Source organism: Marmota monax, unplaced genomic scaffold (assembly GCF_021218885.2).
Source record: "Marmota monax isolate L192 unplaced genomic scaffold, Marmota_monax_Labrador192_F-V1.1 WCK01_AAM20220418_F8-fsc00006, whole genome shotgun sequence".
NCBI classification, from domain to species: Eukaryota; Metazoa; Chordata; class Mammalia; order Rodentia; family Sciuridae; genus Marmota; species Marmota monax.
The window spans coordinates 12,659,038-12,669,272 of NW_026693712.1; the positions used below are offsets into that span (position 1 = coordinate 12,659,038).

At 41.7% G+C, this 10,235-nt stretch overlaps 1 pseudogene; it reads left to right on the forward strand.

Moving 5' to 3' along the window:
• The first annotated feature begins 6,251 nt into the window (after window positions 1–6,251).
• LOC124103380 (mitochondrial import receptor subunit TOM40B-like) lies at window positions 6,252–7,296 on the forward strand (annotated as a pseudogene).
• Window positions 7,297–10,235: the final 2,939 nt, after the last annotated feature.

Here is a 10,235-nt window from a genome sequence, read left to right on the forward strand (position 1 = left end):
GACATTCCGGCCACAAAGCTGGGATCTTAACAACTACACTACTACACGTGAAATTTCTAAATAACCAAACTCAGACACATTATTGGGCAGAAGCAAAACAAATGTAAATATAGACAGTTCCAAAATGGTATAATTCACTTTTAAGTTCCTGAAACCATAAAAACAAGAGGATCGTTATGAATTCAGACAAAAAGCAAACTATTTCTCATGCCAAACAGTTAGATAACTGTTTACTTCAGGGAATTTGCTGCTAATGAGCTTCAGGTCATCTACAAACTCCTCACCATCAACATCTAATTTGTCTGTACCTATGTGGATTTTTCTGGGACCAGAGCCCCCAGCCTTGGCCAGTTTCTCAAAGGGCTCCAAGACCTCAACACCAGGGACGCACAATACTTAGATGCTGCACCAAAGAAAGAACTCCTAGGAATTTCATCTTACCCAAGACAACAGAGGTACCTATCAAAAAAGCAGCAATATCTGGGAGGCAAAAGAAAATGATTAATATTAAAGACACATGACCTTAAACTTACTTATGACCATCCGCCTTCCCTCAGGTAATAACACACCTGTCTCTTCTTGGGCTCCCCTAGTATTGTTCAGGACTCAGCCTGCTTCTGATTCTTGTGCTTCACTGTTGACCTCGCTCAGTTTTCTTGGTGCACTGGCAACCATCAATTTTCCCTAACTCATGCTGGTCTTCTTCACCTCTGGGATACCATGATGGCAGGAGGAATGAAAATTTCAGGTAACCGAAAGTTTTGTTTAGTAAAAAACGCGAGTGCTAAATAGTGTGCCTCAGGTGTTTTCATTTGTATTTTTTTAAAGAACAGGTAAGAAAAGATATGCATATTTGCTTGTATTTATATAGGAAATCTCTTAAAGTTTACATAAGAAATTGCTAACCTTAGATGCTTTCAGGAAGTTTACACGGTAGGAAGAGGATGCGAGACTTATTTTATTTATTGGAGCTTCATAGTTATACATAGTAGTTGGGTTCATCTTGACAAACTCATACATGCATAGAATTCAATTTCAGTTGGATTCTTTACTTTATTAACTCTCAAATTTAAAACCATGTAAATGATTTTTTGAAATATTTTTAAGAAAAATGTTTCATCTACATTTCTTATTTATTTGATGTCATTTCTATTATAATGAAAATTATATTGAAAGGTACTTATCAGAATATTTAAACTTGAGGCACTAATGTAATTTGTTCTAGTTATACATGACAGTAGAATGCACTTTGACACTTTATACATAGAGTATAACCTCCCATTTTTCTGGTCATACATGATGTAGAATCACACTGGTCATGTAGTAAAATATGCACATAGAATGAATCAGACATTATTACCCGATCTTTCCTACCCAATCCTCCCTCCCTCCCTTCTGCCTAATCCAAAGAAACTATTCTTTCTTAACCTTAACCCCTTTATTGTGAATTAGAATTCACATATCATAGAAAACATTCAGCCTTTGGTTCTTTGGGATTGCTTTATTTCGCTTAGCATGATATTCTACAGCTCCATCCATTTACCAGCAAATGTCATGGGATTTCATTCTTCAAGGCTGAGGAATAATCATCCATTGAATGTATATGTATGTGTATATATGTGTATGTGTGTGTGTGTATATATATATCAGTTTCTTTATCCATTCATCTGTTGAAGGGCACCCAGGTTGGTTCTCTAGTTTAGCTATTGTGAACTGAGCTGCTATAAACATTGATGTGGCTGTGTCACTATGGTATGCTGATTTTAAGTCCTTTGAGTATAGACCAAGAAGTAGGATAGCTGGATCAAATTATGATTCCATTCCAAGTTTTCTGGGGAATCTTCATACTGCTTTCCATAGTGGTTGCACCAATTTGCAGTCCCACCAGCAATGTATGAGTGTACATTTTCCCCGCATCCTTGCCAATATTCATTGTTGTTTGTATTCTTGACAATCGCCATTCTGACTGGAGTGAGATGAAGTCTTAGAGAAATGCAAGTCAAAACTATCCTAATTGCTAGAAATGTCGATTGTTTTTCATATGTTTGCTGATCGGTTGTGTATCTTCCGAGAAGTATCTGTTGAGTTCCTTAGCCCATTTATTGATTGGGTTATTTATGGTTTTCTGGTGTTTGAGTTCTTTTTATATCATGGAGATTAATTCTCTGAGGTGCATGTGGCAAAGATTTTCTCCCATTCTGTAGGCTCTCTCTTCACATTCTGGGTTGTTTCCTTTACTAAGGAGCAGCTTTTTAGTTTGAATCCATCCCATTTATTCTTGATTTTACTTCTTGCACTTTAGGGGTCTTATTAAGGAAGTCAGATCCTAAGCCAACATGGTGAAGATTTGGGACTACTTTTTCTTCTATTAGGCACAGGGTCTTTAGTGCCTAAGTCTTTGATCCACTTTGAATCGAGTTTCACACATGATGAGAGATATGGATTTCTAATTTTTTCCCTATGTACCAAAATGAAATTAACCCCCTGGTTAATTTCATTTTGGTACATATGGATTTCCAATTTTCCCAGCACCATTTGTTGAAGAGGCTATCTTTTCTCCAGTGAATGTTTTTGGTGCCTTTGTCTAGGATGAGATAACTGTATTTATATGGGTTAGGCTCTGTGTCCTCTATGCTGTATCATTCGTCTACAAGTCTGTTCTGGTGCCAATGCCATGCCGTTTTTTGTTACTATAGCTCTGTAGTATAGAGCTATAAGGTCTGGCATTGTGATGCCTCCTGCTTCACTCTTTTTACTATGGATTGTTTTAACTATTCTGGGTCTTGAATTTTTCCAAATGAATTTCCATTTTTCTTAATATATGCCACAGGAAGTTAAATAGCTTCTAAATTTAATCAGGGAAGTTCAAGCACATGAATTGTCACACTAGCCTCTTAGTTTAAGAAAATAAACTATTCCAAGACATTTTTTTAAAAAATTCTGCTTGCTGCCTTTTGTTGCAATATGTGGCAATTTACATATAACTGTTATTTTAAAGTTGCATGATAAGTTGGGCACAGTGACACACACCTGTAATCCCAGCAGCTTGGGAGGCTGAAGCAGGAGGATCGCAAGTTCAAAGACAGCCTCAGCAAAAGCAAGGCACTAAGCAACTCAGTGAGACCCTGTCTCTAAATAAAATACAAAATAGAGTTGGGGATAGGGCTCAGTGGTTGAATGTCCAAGTTCAATCCCTAGTATCCCCAAAAAATAAGTAAAATTGCATGATAGCATGACCTTTTTGAAGACATTTAACCCAAAGGTGTCTACAATTAAATGTAGCTTTAATGATGCTACCAAATAAATTTTTCAGCCAAACATGTCAATCAGTAAACAAAATTTCTTCTTTGGATGCTAATCTTGAATATGAACAATCAAGCACAAACTCTGGTTTTTCAGTCCTCGTTCTTCTATAAGGTTTCTTTTGACATGAACTCTAAAAAGCATCTCAACTTCAGAAACATTAAAATGGGAGGATGTGGATGGGATCAGTACATGCTTCTCCAGAGTGGCTAAGGTTTAAAGAGACAATACCAAGAGTGGACAGGATACAGAGTAGCTAGAACCCTCACATATTTCTGTAGGAATATAACATAATCTCTTTCAAAAATAGTTTGATGGTTTCTAATGATGTTGAATAGTACCTCTGTGGCACAGAAATCATCGCTGAATATGTCCCTAACAGAAATAGTGCATGTGTCCACAAAAAGACATATACATGCATATCTATACCTCTGTATTAGTCTGATTTCTGTTACTGTAACAGAATGCATGAGGCAGGCTAGCTTTATAAAGTAAAAATTAAATTTAGTTCACTGTTCTAGAGATTCAAATACACAGAGTCAGCATTAGCTCAGCTCTGGTGAGGACCTCATGGCATATGGCAGAGAGGGAGAGATCACATCACCTAACAGGAAGTCAGAGAGACTGGTGTCCCACAATGCCTTCCAAGGACAGAAACTCTAGTTGACCTAAAAATTTCCTACTTGGCCCCATCTCTTAAAAAGTGGTATGTTTACATCTCAATTCCACCATCCTGAGGACCATGAACCCAACATGTAAACTCTTAAGGGATAAACCACATCCAAAACATAGCAACCCCTACCTTTACTACAATTTTAGAAAAGATAAAAAGTTAGGAAGAAGAGTTTCAGGATTTAGAAAAAGAGAAAAGACCTTTGAAACGAATTCAGCATTGTGTGTAACTCAACATATTATCTTGATATTTCAAATTTCACTGTGGAAGGAAAGCCTCCTTAAGTGCTGATCTCAATGAAACCTCCGCTCTTACTTTGTCTGCAACAAGCTCACATATATGAAGAAAAAACGTTCAGAAATTTTTAAGTGTAAGATACTGATACCCCTTTACAGAGAATAGGAAGAACTTTACTTTGATGACAATTAAAAATTAAACTATTTCTGGGTGTGATGATGCAGGCCTCTAATCTCAGACTGGGGAGGCTGAGGTGGGAGGATTCCAAGTTCAACACCCTGGGCAACTTAATGAGACCCTGTCCCAAAATAAAAAATTGAAAGGGCTGAGGATGTAGCTCAGTGGTAAAGCACCCCTGAGTTCTATCCCCAGGACTTGCGGGGAGAAATCTGGTAGATCAAAGGGTTCTCACTTTCTTCCTGCCTCCTTTGGCTATTCAGAAGATGCACTAGAAGGCAAAAAGAAAAGCTTGATGATGAATAAGTCATCTAGGATTTAGAACTCCAAGGAATTCTAAGTGTACACAGCATAATCTGGGGCAGCAGTGTAAAAGGATATTAGAAAAATCACTCACAGGGACCTGGAACTGAGTATGTATCACACCAAATGGCCCACGTGTACCAACAGCCAGCAGTATTTCCCCCTTCTGCAAATAACATGTGAGATACAGGGATGTGTCCATGGGAGAAAGTGAGAGCTGAAAAGAAAATGCTGTCATCTACCCTTAGACCCAGGGTTGGCCACATCCAACCCTAGATGCTTTTGTGTGACCTAAACAAAGAATGATTATGTTCTTCATCAGCTAAAAAAAAAAATGAAAACAATTTCATGGCATATGAAATTCCAATCAGTGTCCATAGGGCTGAAGGTAGAGCTTGGTGGTCAAGTACTTGCCTGGTATGCATGAAGCCCTGGGTTTGGTCCCCAGCACTGTCCCCAAAGTAACTAAATATCAGTGTTCATAAGTAAAGTTCTATTGGAGTGCAGCCATGTTCCTTTGCTTACAAATTATCTGTGACTGTTTCACACCACAGAGGCATAACTGATGGAGACTATGTGACCCACGAAGCCTAGAACATTTACTCCGTTTCTTCACAGAAAGTTGGCTGGGCCCTGCTCTAGGCTGTAGGGCAGAGACTATATGCCTACTACGTTTTGTTGTTTGTGCTGCCCATCCTCCAGCTCTCTTCTTGTCAAAGGCCCAGCCCTATTCCCTAAAGAGAAAGCCCCTCCCATCCTCACTCCATGGAGTTCTTTGTAAGGCCAACAGATACACCAGTTCCCCTGGGCCCACAGTGGGGTGGGGCTCTGGGCTCATATGATAAAAAAAAAATAATAAAATAAAATCCTAGGATATTTGAGGGTTCACACCATTCCCCAGGGCATGAGCCTGAGGAGATGTAGAATCTGAACTGCTGCTACTGTGCCACCCTGAACGAGAGCTCAGCTAGGACCTGAGGTGATGCAGAGCAAGACCGAAGACACAGGAAAGGGAGAAGCCAGGGGATGACTGCACCACATGAGCCTGGACCACGGGGAGTCTGAAGTCAACCAAATTCATTCTTGAATTTTGTTATACATGCTTCTCCAGCCTAAACTCAGTCGTTTTTGCTTAAATTTGTTTGAACTGTATTTTTTTAAAATCATATACAATTAAACCAAGCCCAGCTGATATAGTGCCATTCCCATGTGCCTTCCCAGCACCACAGCATGAACCCCCGAGGGCACTGTGAATGCCTGCGGGCTGGAACGACAGTGTGAAGAATTTGAAGCCAGAAAAAGGAAACCCTGCAGTACTTTAGATGTACATAGAAACAAACATAAGACTTCAGACTCCTATAGCACAAGAATTAAAACCAAGAATTAATAAATGGGATGGATTCAAACTAAAAAGTTTCTTCTCAGTAAAAGAAGCAATCTGTGAGGTAAATAGAGAGCCTACATCTTGGGAACAAGATTTTATCCCTCACACATAAGATAGAGCACTAATCTCTAGGGTATATAAAGAACTCAAAAAATTAAAACATCGGCCGGGGGAAAGGGACAGCAGGATGGTCTGAGATGGACTAGCATTCGATCATGTGGAAGTTTCTGAGACTGGGGAGCCTGATGATGGGAGTTGGGGCCCATGGGGGGTAGAGGAAGCCAGAGTCCTTTCCCAGGCTAACCCCAGCCCCTCCCTGTCCTCTGGACTAAAATGGGTAATACTTTGGGCCTGGCACCGATGGGGACTTTGCCCTGCAGGAGCCCCCGCAGAGAGGAACCTCTACCCAACCCTGGGAGCTTCGATGAAGCACCGGCTATGCAAAGATGTATTCCCAGCACAGATGGAGGGAGTGAAGCTCACTGTCAACAAGGTTCTGAGCAGCCATTTCCAGGTGGCTCACACTGTGCACATGAGTGCCCTGGGCTTGCCTGGCTATCATATGCAGGGGATTGGCAGCTCAGCCCCACAGAGGTGTTCCCCACTGTGGTAGGGGATATGGACAGCAGCAGAAGTCTCAACGCCCAGGTCCTACTTCTGTTGGCAGAGCGGCTCGAAGCTAAGGCTGTCTTCCAGACACAACAGGCCAAGTCCCTGACATGGCAGTTTGATGGCCAGTATCGAGATGACTACACAGCCACTCTGACCCTAGGCAATCCTGACCTGATTGGGGAATCTGTGATTATGGCTGTTCACTTTCTGCAGAGCCTCACTCATGGACTGGTGCTGGGAGGAGAGCTAGTTTATCACTGGCGGCCAGGCGAAGAGGGGGCCATCTTGACTCTGGCTGGGAAGTACTTGGCTGTACACTGGGTAGCTACATGGAATGTGGGATCTGGTGGGGCCCATGCAAGCTATTACCACAGGGCAAATGAACAGGTTCAGGTTGGAATGGAGTTTGAGGCAAACAAGGCTACAAGACACAACCTTCTCCTTTGCCCCAGCCAACATGTTGTTTAGAGGCTTGGTGGATAGTAACTGGTGCTTAGGTGCTGTGCTGGAGAAGATGCCCCCACTGCCCGTCACCTTGGCCCTTGGAACCTTCCTTAATCACTGGCTCAACCGATTCCATTGTGGCTTCAGCATCACTGTGGGTTGAAGTTACCCCAGAGCCAGTGCCCACAGCTGGAATCTCTGAGTCAGGTGTCCTAGGGCCAGAGACTAGGCTCCTCTCCAGAGCCCACCTCGATGGGTGACCTCTAGGTCCTAGGAGCAGAGTGGAGAAAAGGACCATACCCTTCTCAAAACTGGCGCTGCCACTGGGTCAGCTGATAAGACAGTGGTTTGAGGCTCCCACTTCTGCCACCAGCCCCAGTATCATCTTCCCCATGTTCTTATTGCTCTGGACTAACGGAGAAGGATTAAGGAGTATGTCTGGTTGAACTCCCCCCCTTCACTTCCGTCTTTATTTTCTTCTGGATTAAAACCCCTCGCTCCTTCCTCTCCAGAGCAGAAAAGTCTGCATGGGATTAGCTTTCCCATCCTATTTCTCCATCCCAGAGTCTCTCAAGGCTGAGAAAGTAGGGCTGAATGGCTAAATTGTGGGAATCGAAAAGTGGGACCTACCCATTCCCAGAGTTTTACCACTTAGCCTGAAGCTTCCTCTTCTTCATCTTCTATGCATCCAAAGGACAACCTTATCCCCATGGTCACTGCTGAGTACCCCAATGATCACATGAAAAGGCATTTATTGCTTTAGTCTTTCATTATAATCACTGAACTCCCTTTCTCCTCATCCTAGCAATTTCCCCTTTTCAGTCCAGTGTGTCCCAAGTGGGCTGGGGAAGGAGGCCAGGCTGGGGCTCAGCTGCAGATCTCTTGGAGCAGTGGCATCATAGCAGATAATCCAGCGCATACAGGGACTTGGTACCAGTTATGTGTTATTAATGCTCCGGAGTTCAACCAACAGGCCCAGCAACTTTGCATGTAGAAACTTCTGAAGGAAGTAGTGGTGTTACCAGGGAAGAGGAAGGAAATAAGACAGCTAGAAGTCTTGTCCTGAGGCCCTGAGGCCCTAACTCCCTGAATTGACCCTCAGTGAAGCTAAGTCTGAACTTTAGAGAAAATCCTGCTCTGGTATGAAAATTTGTCAAATGTTCAAACGTCCCCAAAGGGGTGTCTGTCTGATACTATCTTCTCACAATGCCCAGTTTTTCCTGAACTCTGAGGGCCAAGTGTGAAGGAAGCCCCAGACCTGGCCAGAACTTCAACTGTGTAGAGTCTGAGGGTTTGGGCCTTCCAGAGCAAGTTCTAGAAGATGGGTGGGTTGTTCTGTGGTACAAAGTATCCTCATTCTGGCAAACTGACTTATTGAGGAATGAACAAGAACAGAAGTTGCACATACCTCAGAGCCCAGATAGATCCTGAATCAGGGACACAAAACTGTGAATGACCATAACTTCAAGGGAAATGAAAAATTCAAGGAATTAGCCAAGTGGAGAGGTGAGAAAGGGCGAAGAAACAAAAGTGAGCAAGACTCTTAATGGTCTACTTTAGTCTGGAGAAGTTGTAGTGCTAAGATGATAGATGTCATCAATCTCAGGAATACTATTAGAAGAACCTGTGAGCTACTACTTTGCATCTCTACTGAATAAAAAACAAATCTGGAAAAAGTGAGAAAAAAAGTTAAACACCAAAAAAACAACCCAATCAATAAATGGGCCAAGGACCTGAACAGACACTTCTAAGAAGATATACAATCAATCAACAAATACATGACAAAATGTTCATCATCTCTAGCAATCAGCAAAATGCAAATCAAAACTAAGATTTCATCTCATTCCTGTCACAATGTTAGCTATTAAGAATACAAGCAACAATAAGTGTTGATGAGAATGTGGGGAAATAGGAACACTCATACACTGCTAGTGGAATTGCAAATTGGTGCAGCCAATATGGAAAGCAAGCTTATGAATCCTTTGACTATTAGAGATCCCCAAGCTCCAGCATGAAGATTCCTTGGAAAACTGGGAATGAAACCACTATTTGGCCCAGCTATCCCAATCCTTGGTCTATACCCAAAGGACTTAAAAACAGCATACTACAGGGACACAGCCACAGCAATGTTTATAGCAGCACAATTCACAATAGCTAAACTGTGGAACCAACCTAGATGCCCCTCAGTAGATGAATGGATTTAAAAAAGTGTGGCATATATACACAATGGAATATTACTCAACAATAAAAGAGAATAAAATCATGGCATTTGCAGGTAAATGGATGATGTTGGGAGAAGATAATGCTAAGTGAAGTTAGCCAATCCCAAAAAAACAAATGCCAAATGTTTTCTCTGATATAAGGAGGCCAATTCATAGTGGGGTAGGGACGAGGAGCATGGGAGGAATAGACAAACTCTAGATAGGGCAGAGGGATGGGAGGGGAAGGAAGGGGGCAGGGGGTTAGCAAGGATGGTAGAATGTGATGGTGGAATGACATCATTATCCAAAGTATATGTATGAACACACAAATTGGTGTGAACATACTTTATATACCAGAGATGAAAAATTGTACTGTATATGTGTAATAAGAATTGTAATGCATTCTGCTGTCATTTTTTTTAAAAAAATTAAAATTTAAAAAAGAAACATAAGAAGTGTGTGATCCTAATACAAAATAATCATACAAGCTGGGAGCAATGGTGCATGCCTGTAATCCCAGCCACTCCAGAGGCTGAGGCAGCAGGATCGTGAGTTCAAAGCCAGCCTCAGTAATGGCAAGGTGCTAAACAACTCAGCAAGACCCTCTCTCTAAATAAAACACAAAGTAGAGCTGGGGATGTGGCTCAGGGGACAAGTGCCCCTGAGTTCAATCCCCAGTACACCCCCCCAAAAAAATTATACTAATATCAATAACCATTGGAGTGTTGACATGTACCTTGTGCCATATTTTGTTATGATCTTATTATGTTTCATGATAACCAATTAAAACTCTGTGTTAGGGCTTGGGCTGAGGCTCAGTGGTAGAGCACTCGCCTAGCATGTGTGAGGCACTGGATTCTATCCTCAGCACCACATAATAAAGAAAATAGAGGTATTATTT